The 16,375-nt window shown below is 38.2% G+C and overlaps 1 protein-coding gene across 2 annotated transcripts in view; it reads left to right on the top strand.

The window, feature by feature from the left end:
• The window catches only part of tbc1d16 (TBC1 domain family, member 16), a 110,768-nt gene that overhangs the window by 11,097 nt on the left and 83,296 nt on the right, over positions 1-16,375 (top strand). Inside the window, exon 2 of one of the 2 annotated variants that reach the window (XM_073026155.1) lies at positions 1,966-2,173. The exons of the other annotated variant lie outside the window; for it this stretch is intronic. The gene's annotated coding sequence lies outside the window, so the exon portion shown is untranslated. The remainder of the gene's footprint in view (positions 1-1,965; positions 2,174-16,375) is intronic. 2 annotated transcript variants of the gene reach the window in all.

Raw genomic sequence — 16,375 nt, 5'->3', positions numbered from 1 at the left:
CTGAGCAGGGGAGAACATGTTATTAACCAAAGTGACACTTAATGATACTATATCTTCTCTCTGATTGCTCAGGATTATGAGTAGACTGTGCAATAATTAACTTAATTTGATTTTTATGAACAAGACATACCATTTTTCATATTGCTCATTGACGCTAGTATTCAAATTGTTTTGGAAAAGCTTGGTTTGAGGTGCAGCTAATTCTGAAGTGGAAATCCTTAGTTCAGTTACTAAGGTATTGTCAGGTACCATAGCCTTTTCTGTTTTCAGTACTCTTAGCTGTTTCTTGATATCACATTATAGTGAATCAGGTTGGCCCTTGTAGAGATTTCAGGAAGAAGTCAAGATGGATCAGCCAGTCATCATTTCTGGCAAAACACGGTTGCAAATGGTTCAGTCTTGTCTTTGATGTTCAGTTGTTGAGACATACAATTGTTGAGGATGGAAAATATACTTCTGTTATCTGTCCAACCAGATTTGATAGCTGTGCAGAGTTTTCACTTGATCCATTGGATGAGAGATCAATAGGGTCAATTTTTTGCATGCTGTTTTTGCTGTTTAGCATAGTACCCACATTAACATCCTACTTTTAGATTTGCCGAATGCTGCTCCCGGCGTTCTCTCATGGAGCTATGTTTGATTTCCTGGCTTGATTGTGCTGAAAGATTAACCCCATGTTCCACTTGATAAACCACTCTGTTGTCATTCTGACGAATAAGCCCTTGATCTTGGAACTAACCTGCATTTTTTTCCCTGAAAATACTTTGCAGTCCTTTGTAGGTCTACATATTGATTTTGCACTTGAGGATTCTACTCTGGGCTGGAGAATATTGAATGAATTCTACAGGAGTTATCCCAGCTGTGATGCAGTAAGAACTTGGAGTAAGATAGCATTGTGATTAAGTCATTGAACTAACATCCAGATCTCTCTAGGTTTGATATTGATCCAGGTACATGACCTCAAATCTTATCTTGGAAACTAGGAATTTAGATTCGTTAGTAAACAAATTTTAGAAAGAAAAGTATTCTGCCTCAGTAACGTTATGAAAGTAATCAAGTAGCTATCTAATTGTTGTAAAAATGGCCTTCATTAATGGCCTTTAGGGAAGGAAGTGTGCTATAGTTAACTGATCTAAAATATTTATGTACAATATTTGTACCAGCGGGGCTGTGTTTGGGCACTTTTAAGGATGGTCTATAAATGGCAACAATGCCAATGATGTATATTTCAAGAATAACTAAATAAAAAGGAATCTATTGCTGTGAAAATACTTCTTTTAAGCCCTCTTCCCTCTCCCTTCTGTGCATGCACACTGCTTCTTTGTTGTCATCATTAGTTAGTACATTTTTCTTCCTGCATCTATTTGAATTAATTTGGAAAGAAGGCATTATATTAAACTTTGAATGAATTTAGTTTTTTTATTTTCAGAGATTATTTATTCAATGTTGGCATAATAATGCTGTGTCTTCCTCTTTGCTGGCACATATTTAAATTTCTAGCTGAGAAGAAAGTGAGAGAATGCCCATTGTTCTGAAGTGCTTTATAAGGCTAAATTTGGTAATCTGTGGTTAATAATTTTATAGACAGAATCTTGACTTTTTAAAGATTTCTGTGCCACTAAACATGTTTTACAAATATGTAAATAATGTTATTACAAATAACAATCACATAACTACCGTACATGGTTATTAGGTGTCATTGTGTATGTATCCTTTATGTTCTTTACCTCTACTGAATGGACTGGAACAGATTCTTCTTTGCTCAGCTGAAACAAATTTCATGGGCAGATCACCAATAACAGAAGGTATAGTGTAGGTTGTTCTGTATTATTGGACACAATGGAAAGATGTAAACAATTATTCGCATGGTAATTGATGGATTTACTCCGCAGGTCTGAAGGTATCGTGAGAGAGAGGGAGAGACCTTTTATCAAACTTTAATTCTGTTTTATTTTCTCTCCACAGATGTTGCTTGACCTGCTGACTATCCCCAGAATTTTCTTTCTTTACTTCTGATTTCCAGCATTACAATTCTTCATATCCAGATCCACTAATTAATCTTTACATGGAAGATGGGAGCATTGAATTATTTAGTTGCAGTGGTCCTGTGTCATTCAACAAGTGTAGAAAATAGTCTATATAAACTGGCTGAAAAATAATGTCCAGTGAGCAGGTTGGTACTAACGTAAATTCCACTCTTGCTATCTGTCCAGTATGGACAATATAGATTCAAGAGATTGCAGATGCTGTAATCTGGAGCAAAACAAAACACAACATGTTAGAATAATTCATTAGGTTGGGCAGCTTCTATGCAGGTAAAGAAATAGTTTAAAAGTTCAAAATTCAAAGTAAATTTATTATAAAAGTACATCTATGTCACCATATACATCCCTGAGATTCATTTTTCTTGTCATTTACAATAAATACAAGAAACTCTTAAAATCAGTGAAAGACTGAGTATCCAATGTGATGGATAAACAATAATTCTGCAAAAGGTGACAAACTGTGCAAATACAAAAAGAAAGAAAAAAGTTAACTGCTGGTGTTCCTCAGAGGAGCAGTCTATTTACAACTGAGACCACGCAAGCAGTTGAGGAGAAAGACACGCATGAAATGGTCATTAGAAGTAAACACATTCATAATGTGTGTATGTTATCAAACAATGGAACTTGAGACTACCATGACAGCATACAGAAACAAATTTCATCAACAGTTTATAGGGCAACATTCCTTCATGCAAGTAAATGCATAATGAATAGCAGATCAATGTTGTGATAGTAAAAAAAATTAATCCCTCTAGAGATGTAAAACCAAATATAACAAAGTAGCACAAGAGCTAGAGAGGCCAATATAAAGACCCCAATAATGTTATACAAGAAAATAATGAAAATGTCATCCCCTGAAATGCTGATGAAAATAAATTACTTCAAAAACTGCTTCACAACCTGACCCTAATAGCAACAACACAGGTGTGGAATCTCTGCAGAATGAGCTTACAGACAAAATTATCCTAAGATTTAACACCACACTAAGAATACATGGGCTCTGGCCCAACAAAAAAGACCCTACTTATCAAAACAAAGCACATCATCAAAATTTGCAAAAATTGTTAATACTTAGGAATATTTAGGAAAGCTTGAAACATTTGAAGAACTGCACACAATAACATACTACATGGCATTAACAGCAGTGCAGTGCATTGGCTCCAAAATAGAAGCACTCATTAATGGAAACCCAAAACTGAATAATGAACTGAGAACACTGTAATGTTAGAAAAGATTAAGAAACAAAATTGAAACCTTTAGAACAGAAATAATGGAGTATAAAATGGATAACCCGAGCAAGAAAGTTAAAAGAAAATCTAGTGAAGTATAAGGTCCACACAACATATGATCAACCTGACAAAAGCATTGTAGAATTCATAGATACACTAAAACAAAATGTCGCCAACCCGAACACAGAATTACCAACAAAGATAATGAACTTTTTGTGTAATATCTGGTCAAACAGGAGGAAGTTGAATTAGAGGGGAAAAAATGCACTCACTCAATTGAAGACATACAAGCACCTGAAGTAAAGCTAAAACAATTAATTCAAATAGTAGAACTATTTTCTGAAAATGTAAACATGAACTTTGGACTAGTTAAGTGCAGGACATTAAGCATAAAGAAAGGTGCAATAGAGCCCGTAGAATATAAAACAGCAGCAGCATACAATACAATCGGTGGATGAATAAGAAACGTAAGAATTTGAGATATCAATGAGCAAAGAAAATAGATCATAGTATGATAAAGGGAAAATGTTTGACAGAATTTACTTCAAGGCTTAAGAAAATCTGCCAAACAGCACAAGAATAAAAATATAACAATGGCATAACACTTTTGCTATACCCATATTAATGTATTCTTTTGGCATAATATCTTGATCTGAAACTCATCTGGAAAATTTACTAAGAAAAATAACTGAAATGACAAATTTTAGAAAGCGCAATGTACACTTGAAGGAATTTAGATTAGCACTATCAAGGACAGAAGGAAGAAGAGGAATAACAGACATAAAAAAATTACGCTAGAGTCAGATAAAACTTCCAAGGATATGTTTTCATCAATGAAGACACGATTCAGCACTCTATGTGAGCATATGCAATTCTGTTAAGAAGTAGTTGTTGTTGAGTGCCATCAATTTGCTGTCGACTCATGTAGATGTCCATATGGTTTCTGTGGCAAGATATTGAAGTAGATTGCCAGGCCTTTCTTCTGTGCAGATATTGCCACTACACCATCAGCAGGCCCTGTTAAGGAAGTGCATACCACTAAACTTAAATGAAAGCTTGACCCAGAAAAATGAAGAAATTAGCACTACAAAAAAAAGCTAACCAATGGAAGACATCCCTATGATCTGAGCAGACTAGATATCGACAAGGAAGTGTTGAATTCTTGGCTTAGAGTTGGAGCCTCTTACCAGAAACAGGTTACTTGTGGCAATACAGGACCAGGTGGTTAGCACAAAAATATCAAATATACACAATAAAAGACCAACAAATTCAAAATGATAAATACAGAAGATGCCAAGAGAAATTGATGAAGGTAGGGCAGTGGATGTGGTCTACATGGACTTTAGCAAAGCATTTGACAAGGTCCCTCATGAGAGACTCATCCAGAAAGTCATGAGGCATGGGAAAAGTGGAACCTTGGCTGTTTGGATAAAAGATTGGCGAAAAGGAAGAAAGCAGAGGGTAGTTGTGGAAGGAAAGTATTCTGCCTGGAGGTCGGTGACTAGTGGAGTGCCGCAGGGATCTGTCCTGGGACCCCTGCTATTTGTGATTTTTATAAATGACCTGGATGTAGAGGCGGAAGGATGGGTGAGTAAGTTTGCGGATGACACGAAGACTGGAGGAGTTGTGGATGGAGCTATAGGTGGTCGAAGGTTACAAGAGGATATAGATAGGCTGCAGAGTTGGGCAGAAAAATGGCAGATAGAGTTCAATCCGGACAAGTGTGAGGTGATGCATTTTGGAAGGACAAACCAGAAGACTGATACAGGATTAATGGTCAGTTACTTAAGAGTGTGGATGAACAAAGGGACCTTAGGGTTCAAATCCATACATCCCTCAAGGTCACTGCACAGGTTGATAGGGTAGTTAAGAAGGCCTATGGGATGCGAGGCTTCGTTAACAGGGGGATTGAATAGAGAGGTCATGTTACAACTCTACAAATCTCTGGTGAGACCGCACTTAGAGTGTTGTGTTTAATTCTGGTCACCTCATTATAGGAAGGATGTGGAAGCTATGGAGAGGGTGCGGAAGAGATTTACCAGGATGTTGCTTGGATTGGAGAACAAGTCATATGAAGCAAGGTTGGCAGAGCTGGGACTTTTCTCTTTGGAGCATAGAAGAATGAGAGGGGACTTGATAGAGGTCTACAAGATTATGAGAGGCATAGACAGGGTGGATAGTCAGTACCTGTTTCCCAGGGCACCAATAGCAAACACCAGAGGGCATAGGTACCAAATTACGGGAGGGAAGTTTAGGGGAGACATCAATGGTAAATTTTTTACACAGAGGGTTGTGAGTGCCTGGAATGACTTGCCAGGGATGGTGGTGAAGGCTAAAACAATAGGGTATTTAGGAGCCTCTTGGACAGGCACACGGATGAAAGAAAAATGGAGGGTCATGGGATAGTATGGGTTTAGTACTTTTTTTTAAGGATTATATGAGTCGGCACAACATGGAGGGCTGAAGGGCCTGTACTGTGCCGTAATGTTCTATGCTCTATGGTTCTAGAAGCCAGAAACAATCCAACACGTTACAGGATCCTGTAACAGTTTCACTCAATCTGATTACTTACACAGGCACAATTAAGTGGTAAACATCATTTGCCAAAATCTTGTTATAAAATGCAAACTAATAAAAGATACCATACCTTACTATAAATACAGGCCTGATCCAGTTTTAGAGTCAGAGTCATACAAATTACATTACAACCTATCCATTATTGTAGACAGGACAATCAGTAACAACTGTCTGGATATAAGATAATATTACAAGATAAATAATCGAGAATAATATACATATAGTAATTCCAAATACACCTAACATAAAGAAATCGATAAGTAAAAACACTAGAAATGTGCCGAATTAACAGACTATGAAACATGTCCCAATAGTAATATCTACAACTGGTATCATCTCAAGCTCACTATACAATAGCGTTAAACAATTGGGCCTACAAAGCAATATTTATGCAAATTTCCAGAAAGCCACAATACTAAATGCCGCTAGAATAGATCTAAAGTTCCTGGTATTTGAGAATGTGTATGATTGGGTCTGCCTGTGCCTCGGGTTTTACCAGATAGAGCTGAGAAAAAAGTAAGTAATAAATATTCAGAACATGAGGTGAAAAATCCTTGAAGGTGAATCTATAGGCTGTGGGAACAGCTCAGTGATGGAGTGAGTGAAGTTATCCCTTCTGGTTCAAGAGCCTGATGGTTGAGGGGTAACAACTTCCTGAACCAGGTTTTGTGGTCCTGAGACTCCTGAACCTCCTTCCTAATGTAAGCAGAGAGAGGGGAACATCGCCTGGATGGTGGGGGTCATTGATAATGTATGCTGCTTTCCTCCAGCAGCGTTCCGTGTAGGTGGTGTGGAGGCCTCACCATTGATGAACTGGGCCATAGCCACAACTTTTTATAGGTTTTTCTATCCAAGGGTGTTGAAGTTTCCATACCAGGCTATGATGTAGTTAGTCAATATACCCTCCACCACACATCTATAGATGTTTATAAAAGTATTAGATGAAATGCTGAATCTTCACAAACTTCTAAGAAAATAGAGGTGCTGCCATGCTTTCTTTGTAATGGCACTTGTAAATTGGAAATGATAATGCAGAAGAATTTAAAGTTGTTGACCGTCTCCACCTCTGATTTCCCCCAGTAAGGATTGGCTCATGGACTGTGGTTTTCTCCTCCTGAGGTCAATAATCAACTCCTTGGTCTTGCTGACATTGAGTGAGAGGCTGTTGTGGCACCACTCAATCATATTTACAATCTCCCTCCTACATGCTGATTTGTCACCACCCTTGATTTTACCAATGGCAATGGTGTCTTCAGCAAACTTAAATATGGCATTGGAGCTGCGCTTAGCCTCACATTCATAAGTATAAAGCAAGTAGAGCCAGGGGCTCAGCACATACCCTGTGTTGCAACTGTGCAGTTGGAGCTTGTAGAAGAAATGTGCCAGTTTGAACTGACTGGGATCTGCAAATGAGAACATTGAGGATCCAGTTGCACAAAAAGGTATTGAGGCTTATGCCTTGAAGCTTATTGATTAGTTTCGAAGGGATGACAGAATTGAATGACGAGCCGTAGTCAGCGAAGAGCTTCCTGATCTATACACCTTCACAGTCCAGATATTCCAGGGTTGAGTGAAGAGCCAATGAAATGGCATCTGCTGTTGGCCTGTTGCAACGGTAGGCAGAATGGAGTAATCCAAGTCACTTTACAGGCAAGAAGTTGATATGAAACCTCTCAAAGCACTTCATCACTGCAGATGTATTACTGGATGATAGTCATTGAGACAGGTTATCATGTTCTACTTGCGCACCAGAATAATTGAAGTCTAAGTGAAGCAGGTGGGTACCTCAGACTGCCAAAGTGAGAGGTTAAACAGATCAGTGAACACACAGTCAGTTGATCAGCACAGCACAGGTCTTTATTACTTGGCCAGATATCCTGTCTGGGCTGAATGCTTTCCCTGGGTTCATTGGAGGCTGTGGGAGTTCATGAAAGGGTCTCCATGTTTTGATGGTCAAATGGAGCATAAAAGGCATTGAGTTAATCTGGATGTGAAGCCTTGTCACCTTTGTTGTTTGCTTTAACTTTGTAGTAGGTGATAACATTCAAGCCCTGTCACTGTTCTCGAGCATCCTTCAGTGATTCAAGTTTGGTCCAGAATTTTACACATGAGATGGCTTTCCGGAGATTGTATCTCTTGAATTTAACTTGGTCACCAGACCTGAATGCCACTAATCTGGCTCTCAGCAGATTGCAGATCTGTTGGTTCATCCAGGGCTTCTGGTTAGGGATGACTGAATGATTTTGTGGGTACCCACTCGTCTACAACTGTTTTTAGAAAGACCATGACAGCTGTGGTGTATTAGCTCAGATCCTCTGATAAGTCCTTGAAAGTGGTCCAGTCCACTGACTTGAAGCTATCCCATAGCTGCTCCTCTGACTCCTACAATCACCTATTTGTTCTTATCTCTAGAAACTTAGTCTTTGGCCTCTGTATTCAGGTAGGAAGAGGATAGCTAAGTGATCAGATTTCCCAAAATGTGGTTCATACATACAGTGGTCGGCATTCTTAATTGTAGTATAGCAGTATCGAATGTGTTTGGACCCCTGGTGCTGCAGGTGATATATTGAGATAATTGGGCAGGGATTTCTTCAAACAAGCCTGATTGAAGTCCTGGCAATGGTTTGAATAGTGTTGGGGGGAGGCAGTTTCTTGTTTGCTGATGGTGGCAGTCAGTACCTTGAGTGCCTGCTTAATGGGAAGTCTCTAAACTGCAGTCAGGATCACAGAGGAGAACTCTCTTGGTAAATGGAGTGGTTGGCACTTAATCATTAGATGTTCCAGGTCGGGGGAAACAAGAGTACGACAGGACTGCTGCATCTGAGTTTATCATGAAACATAGTCCTCCACATTTTCCTTATCCAAATCAGTAGACTGGTCCACCCTGTGTATCCTGGGTCTGATTGTTGAATCTGACATGTCCAGAATGAGCCATGTCTCTGTGAAACACAGGAAGCAGTAAATCCTCACTTCCCTCCAAGACAGCAATCTTGCCCTTAGGTCCTCAGTCTTGTTCTTTGGTGACTGTACATTTGCTTACAAGATGCTAGGTAGAGGAAGTTTCATACCCTGGCATTTTAGACTGGCTTGAAGTCCTCCCCTCTTCCCTCTCTTTTGGCCATGGTGATATCCCTTTGTTTGCTTAAAGGTGACATAATTATATGCTTCAGAATTAAATCTGCAGAATCCTCCAGAAGATCGTGAAATCGCTGGTTTGTTAATCAAAAATACATTACTTTAAGGGAAATTACAAACTGCAGATTGCAGTAAGAGTAGTTCAGAACAAGAATATTTTGAAGTTTAGTAAATTGCTTGCAACGCGTTGCTGTATTTCACCATCTCCGTGTTTTAGGTTGAGACCTACATTAGAACTGTTCTGATAAATTCTTGGCCCAAAATGTTAACTATCCCTTTGCCTCCACATATGCTTCTTGACCTGCTGTGTTCCTCTATTAGTTTGGTTTTTGTTCTATGTTCCAGAATTGCAATGACTGCTCAAGTGCCTCAATGCATGTCTGTACTTGCATTGAGAGTACTGAAAAATCAACAACAATAAAAGGTTTGTCAGTTAGTCAATGGGACTCTACTTTGTGCTTGATTAACTGGTTCTGTTCTAGTCATCAGAGCTACCCAAAGGTTTCATGTTAACTAAGATTCTGTATCTGATTGATGCCGAGGTGTGAACTAATCTTTGCTTCCACAATCAAGCAGTCGAAGGTGATTGATAAGGTACATTTTTTTGAAGAATGTAGAGCCTGACATGGTAGTGTAATCCTATGAAAGTATGCTAGAGTTAATCATTTCTCATAAAGGGGGTGAAAATGAGAAAGTGTTTGGGTTATGGTCCGGATTGGTTTTTACATTTGTTTTTTCCCTGGTAGTTTGGTTTTCTTTATGTTTGTCTGTAAAAATTTTAGTAGCTTGTGGTTTACTTGGTTCTTCCCCTCTGCCATCTGATTTCTAAATAGATATTGAACCTGTGAACTTTTTTTATTATTTCGGTTTTGGCACCACTTTTTAATTTAAGTATTTAATGTACGTATATACTTACTGTAATTCATTTATATTTTTCTCTATATTTAGCATGTATTGTATCGCTGCTAAGTTAACAAATTTCATGACATATGCCAGTGATATTAAACCTGATTCTGATTCCAGTTCTATACTTTTTGTAGTTTGTTTGTCTGGATTATTGAAGTGTGACTCAGTCAGTATCTGTTTACAGGTTTCTTATCTAGATTAGATCAGACTGGTTTGTAGTATAAAAGAAAATCATGTCCTCCAGTTCCTTCGTTACTTCTTCCCTTGCTTGCTGGTACAGGCTGACCCTATCTGACTTGTACTTTGATGAGGGTCATAGCCTGAAACACAGCTGTTTATTCGCCTTCATAGATGCTGCCTGGCTTTCTGAGTTCCTCCAGCATACTGTGGGTATTGCTCTTTTAAAAAAATGGCTGTAACCATTAAGATCTGCACATCATTCTTGACTTCTGAAGAACCTTCTGAACAACATCATCTCCAGATCGAACAAAAGGATAGATGGAAATTGAACAAATGGGATAAAGATCTTTTAGACTGTGTCATATTGAGTTGAATTTGAGGGTCTGAAAATTGAGCTTAAACTCAGTAGCTAGTGTGATTTCAATGAAGTAATGTGATATGTTGAAGAGATTCACTTGTTACAGAATTTATATCTGAAAACATGCTTCATTTAAAGTACAGTTTGAATTCAGTCTTTGAAGTATTTCCTTGGTAGTTCTTTGCTTACCTTAATTTAATAATAAATAGCTTTACATTTAAATCAAGCTAATTATTTTCTTAATAACCACTTAATATAACAGGCACAAGCCACACTGATCACGTATCTCAAAAATAGTAGTATAGTTTTTAAAAGGTATTAGTTAGGCTGTTATTTCCGAGGAATGAATTGCCTAAAATGCAATAAAGCCTTCTTCCTAATTGATGTAAATTGGTAATCTAGTTACTTTTGATGAGATCTACAGTAAAGCAGCTGAGCTTATCATAATACTTGGGTTAACATTATGTACAATCCAAAAACAGCTTATTAGCATCATAAGGACATTTGATTGTCTTCAGTTAATATAGAATCTATTTCTTTATGCATGAGCTCCCCATCAATGATCATTTCACTGATAAGGCTGCGTGCTTAGGCCCATTCTCATTTTATTACACACACATTACTGTGTGGCTAAGCACAGTTCCAGTACTATGTATAAGTGACAACAGCAGTGTTGTTGAATGTATTGCAATTGATAGAAACGTAGAAATCTACAGCATATTACAACCCCTTCGGCCCACAATGTTGTGCCGACCGTGTAACCTACTCTAGAACTGCCTAGAATTTCCCTACTGCATAGCCTTCTGTTTTTCTAAGCTCCATGTACCTATCTAAGAGTCTCTTAAAAGACCCTGTTGTATCTGCAAAGACCCTATTGGACCCTGTTGATGATAGGACACTTGACTGAGTGGTGAAACAACAACAACTTGCTCAACATGAGTAAAACTAAAGAGTTGATTGTTGACTTCAGGAAGGAGAAGGAGGGTGAAGGTATTATGCAAAATTGCTAATTTAATGAGTGGAGGATCAATTAGCAGTTCTTTTAAAAAGTCTAAAAACTTCGGGCGTTTTGGGTTTGGTAATTGATTATACGGTGCCTTAAAAAAGTATTCAGCCCCCAGTCCTTTGTTCACATAAATGAGTATTGCAACCAGGGACTTTGATCAATTTTAACTGAAGTTTTATTTGTAACCACATGCTCATTTTTTCATGGTTGAGCCCAAATAATGAAAAATTGTAAAGCATGAAAAACTAAAAATTCAAAAACTGAAATGTTAGCAGTTCAAAAGTATTCATCCCTTTGCTCAGTACATAGTTGAATCATCTCTCACAGCTATTACAGCCAGTAGTCTTTTTAGATAAGTCTCCATTTGCTCTGCACAATGTGATGGAGCAAGATTTTCCCACTTTCAAAATTGCTTAAACTGAGCCAGGTTAGTTGGGGAGCATTCACCTTCCCATCAATCCTGACTAGATTTCCAGTCCTGCTGTTGAAAAGTACCTGCATAACACGATGCTACTTCCACCACACTTTACAATAGGAAATGTGTTATCTGGCTGATGTGCAGTATTAGATTTACTCCACATCTACTGCTTAGTGTTGAGGCCAAAAAGTTCCACTTTAGTCTCATCCAACCACAAGACCTTCTTCCACATCTTCACATTATCTTCAAAGTGATGCTTTTTTTTAGTGGTACATGTGACATAAATCTAAACTGCTCATCAGCCAGATAACACCATCCCTACTGTACAGTGTTATGGGGGTTGGTTTTAATGGCCAAGGTAGCAGAAGATGTCAGAATATCTTTTCCCACTGATTTGTTCAAAAAGTTTGTACATGAATCATGGGAATAATATTCAAAATTTTGAGCACCAGTAGGTAATTCAAATCATCTGCAAAGATTTGTGGAATTGTGGGTAAAATTGCAATACAGGTGAATCAGAATCAGGATCATTTTCACTGACGTATGTCATAAAGTTTGTTTTTGTGCAGCATGTCTTGCAGGACAGTGCAAGACATAAAAATTACAGCAAGTTACAATAAGAAATAACTAAATGAAAAGTGCAAAAGAAGAATAGTGAATTAACGCTCATGGTTCATGGATCATTCTGAAATCTGATGGCAGATGGGAAGAAGCTGTTCCTAAAACATTGAGTGTGCTGAGGCTTTCAATGGTAGCAATGAGAAGAGGGTATGTCCTGGGTGATGAAGGTCCTTAATGATGGATGCTGCCTTTCTGAGGCTCCGCCTTCTGAAGATGTCCTCATTGGTGGAGAGACCCGTGTCCATGATGGAGCTGGTTGAATCTACAACCCTCTGCAGCTTCTTTCAATGATGTACCTTGGAACATGCATACCAGTCTATAATACAACCAGTCAAAATGGAAAAAACCATGCATTTGAGAACTAGGCGGTACTGATTTCCAGGGAATGCAAACAGACAATTACTTAAGTGGTTATTCAGGTTTCATTTAGACATACAAGTTAGCAAGATAAGAGGTCAGTTAATAAACTTGATTTCATTAAAATTGTGGTTTTCCAAGATTTTCAGTCTGAAGCAGTTTTTCAAAGTCTCTTTTAATTATTTTTTTCTCTGATTTAAAAAGTCTGAATCTTTAGTAACGCATTGGAGATCTGTCACGATGTGTTAATCTGATGACTAATGCAGCATGTCTTGCAGCATCAGTTGATTCTTCTTTGTTTCAAATGAAAGAACTCTTTATTGAGACAAAGATGTCAGATTGTTAATATTTCTTCTACCCTGTCTCCATGGTATTATTTATTTCCTATGGGGTTCTTATACAAAGATGGAAAGCTATTTAACCTGTTTATAGTATCCTAGTCAAGTTGGCTATTATCCACTGAACATACTGTATACTTGCCACATGTTGCTCCTCTTTAAAGATTACTCTCTTTATGTCAAGCTGTAATCTCCTTGTTTCTGTTCTACAGGCTTTTACTTTGATATTGTCTCCTTTCCTACTGTAAACTATTGCTGCAAATATTCATACCTTGCTTATATAATTTTTATTGCTAGATCAACCTGTTAGATAATGCTGCTGGCCTCAAGTAAATATGTTGGGACTTGTACAATAGGAAAGTTATGTTGTGATTTTTTATTTGGTTGGTTTACGACTGCTAAAGGATCTTCTGTTTTAGCCAGCATTGGCTCCTTTTCTGTTTATGTTCTCAGATCTATATAAGTTTGCGCTGAATGGATGAAAAAAGAAATGTTATTTCTAAGCTAACTGAATAGGGTTATTGTTGCAGGTTGCCTTTTTTGTTTGAGAAATTATGATAATTGAGCAAACTGGTCATAAGTAAAGGGTAATTTGAACAGGAAACTAGAGATTGTGGAAATCGAAAACAAGGTGTTCAGCAGGCTAAGCAGCATGAATAGGGAAGGAACCTGAGATGTTTTCCACATCACTAAGCCTTCATTGGTACCAAACAATATCAGAAAGTCTCCAGGTTGTGACAGGGTTTGTTTTCTGAGAACTGTTCATGACCTGAACTGTTCAGAAGTCAGAAATGAATAAAAACAAACACGAGGAAATCTGCAGATGCTGGAAATTCAAGCAACACACACAAAATGCTGGTGGAACACAGCAGGCCAGGCAGCATCTATAGGGAGAAGCACTGTTGACGTTTCAGGCCGAGACCCTTCGTCAGGAATAAAAACAGTTGTGATGGGAGAGCAAACAAGCTCAGGAAGAGTGGCTGAGCTGAGCTGACTTCACAGATGCAGTGACTGAGTCTGCATTGCATTCCCAAATTGTTTGACTCCCTCCAGCTCAAGATCTGAGGTGGGAGAAGGGTGGTGTAGGGAGATAAGGTATGTGGAAATGCCCTGTTCCCACTTTGTAGAAGATACCTCTAACAGCCAGCAAATCTATCGTCATCTACCCCACTGGTCTCCCAAGTGCTTGTTTATGTGCATGGAATGCCCATTTAGTCAGGTGCTTGTAACCTGTGGAGGACCTGTTAAGTGCTTTAAGTTGCAGGGAGATGCAGGGGTGGAGAGAACTAAGGGATTGTCTTTGACAGACAATTCCTTCAGTTCTCTGCAGACAAAGGTTGCCAAGGTAATATTTTCTTTAAAAAAGAACTGGCATTTGGAGACAAAATAATGAAACAAAATGAAAAAAGAGAGGTAGCACATTTTGTGGAGTGGATTTCTAAAATTGTCATATTCAGTATTAAGTGCTGAGGTCTTCAACATACCTAGACCAATGATGGTGTACTGTTCCTCAAACCTGTGATAGGCATTGTTGGAGTAATATAGGCTGTAGGTCAGAGTCAGTTGGCAATTTAAAGTGGCAAGTGAATGCAAATAATGTCTGTGACAAGTTTACAAACAGCTTTTGTCAGCAGATTTGATGACTCAGGATCCATAGGCTCCACCTTCCAGGTGAGGCTGTGCTCTCATAGTCATAGATAGTCATACCAGGCGTACTGTATAGAAGAAACAGGTCTTCAGCCTCCATGTTCATGCTAATCTTCTTGCCCGTCCACACTCATCCCATTTGCCTGTATTTGGATCCTCTTTACTATGCTTTATCTTTTAAGTATCTGTCTAAAGACTTTTTAATTGTAGTAATTGTATCTGATTCTTCCACCATCTCTGGCAATGTATTGTCTATAGCCAATTGAACCAATGACCATGGACAAAGCTCTCCAATCCAAGCAGTATCCTTGTGAATCTCCTCTGCACTCTCTGGCATAATTGCATCCTATCTTTCAAGTGCCAACCAGAACTACACACAATGTTCACAGTGTGGTCTAACCAGTTGTTTCGTATGGTTGCAGTGTTATGTTCCAACTTTTATATTTCTGTGCCCTGAATCATGAAAGCAAGCATGTCAAACACCACCCTTCACCACCTTTTGATCTGTATTGCCACTTTCACAGAACTATAGTCTTCGATCCCAAGGTCTGTCTTTACATCCATATTCCTTAGCGCTCTACCATTTATGATTTCTGTCCCACCCCGATATAGAATTGGCTTCCCAGAATGCATCATCTCAAACTACTTGGGATTAAATTGCTGCTCGTCTGATCTATATTCAGCTTTAGCAATTTGTTTCTTTTTTTTTACTTTTGTATTCAGCAGCTAGTTTGTTACCTCAGTAGCTCTCATCTGCTCTGTATTACAATTGTTGCTTCTGTTTTCATCACGCCTCCCTCTCTGCAATTTAACATGCTTGCTCTTGTAAGTTATCAGTTCTATTGAAGGGTTTGTGACCCAAAATGTCACCTGTTCCTCTTTGTTGTTTCACTGGTTGAGTGCTTTCAAAATTTTCTTTTTTTATTATTATAAGTGAGAAATGTACTCTGTAGAGGATGTTTCAATTGATGCGAAAGGAAGGGCAGGCTAAGTGAGAAAGAACAGGAGAAACTTAAATGATGTTGAATTTTGTGGATTGCTATTTTTAAACATGGGTTAAAATTGTACTTGTATTTATTGCACTTTATAATTTGAAAGGCACTATCATCCTATTGAGAAATTTCTCTTCAGTGATGTCCATATCCCTAAATTTTGCCATGTCTTGTATAGAATATTAAAGGGCATACTGCTCTTTGCCATTATTGCAAAAAAAATCTATCTTTAGCATCTTAACTATCTCTCATTTGTTCCTATGTTTACATCGCAAAATATTTAGCTTCTAACTTTTCTCTGTCAACCAATTGGGAAAATGTATGAATTTGTACTTTATGATGTGCAACCATGGTATAATTTTGTCTCCCAATTGTAAGCTTTTTTTTCTAAATCTCGTTTGCCTTTCCTGCTGACCATTGTGATATTTTCAGATTGCCTTTCTTGTATTTAAATTTTATTCTTTTCTTCAGGATCTGCGCTTTTTAGTGTACCTACATAGCCATTTCAATTTACTGAGTAGTGCTAATCCAGTCTGCTGAATGATAAATGCCAAGATTTGGTTATA

Source organism: Hemitrygon akajei, chromosome 22 (assembly GCF_048418815.1).
Source record: "Hemitrygon akajei chromosome 22, sHemAka1.3, whole genome shotgun sequence".
NCBI classification, from domain to species: domain Eukaryota; kingdom Metazoa; phylum Chordata; class Chondrichthyes; order Myliobatiformes; family Dasyatidae; genus Hemitrygon; species Hemitrygon akajei.
Note: the sequence above shows the minus strand (reverse complement) of the source record. Positions and strands in the feature narration are given on the sequence as shown.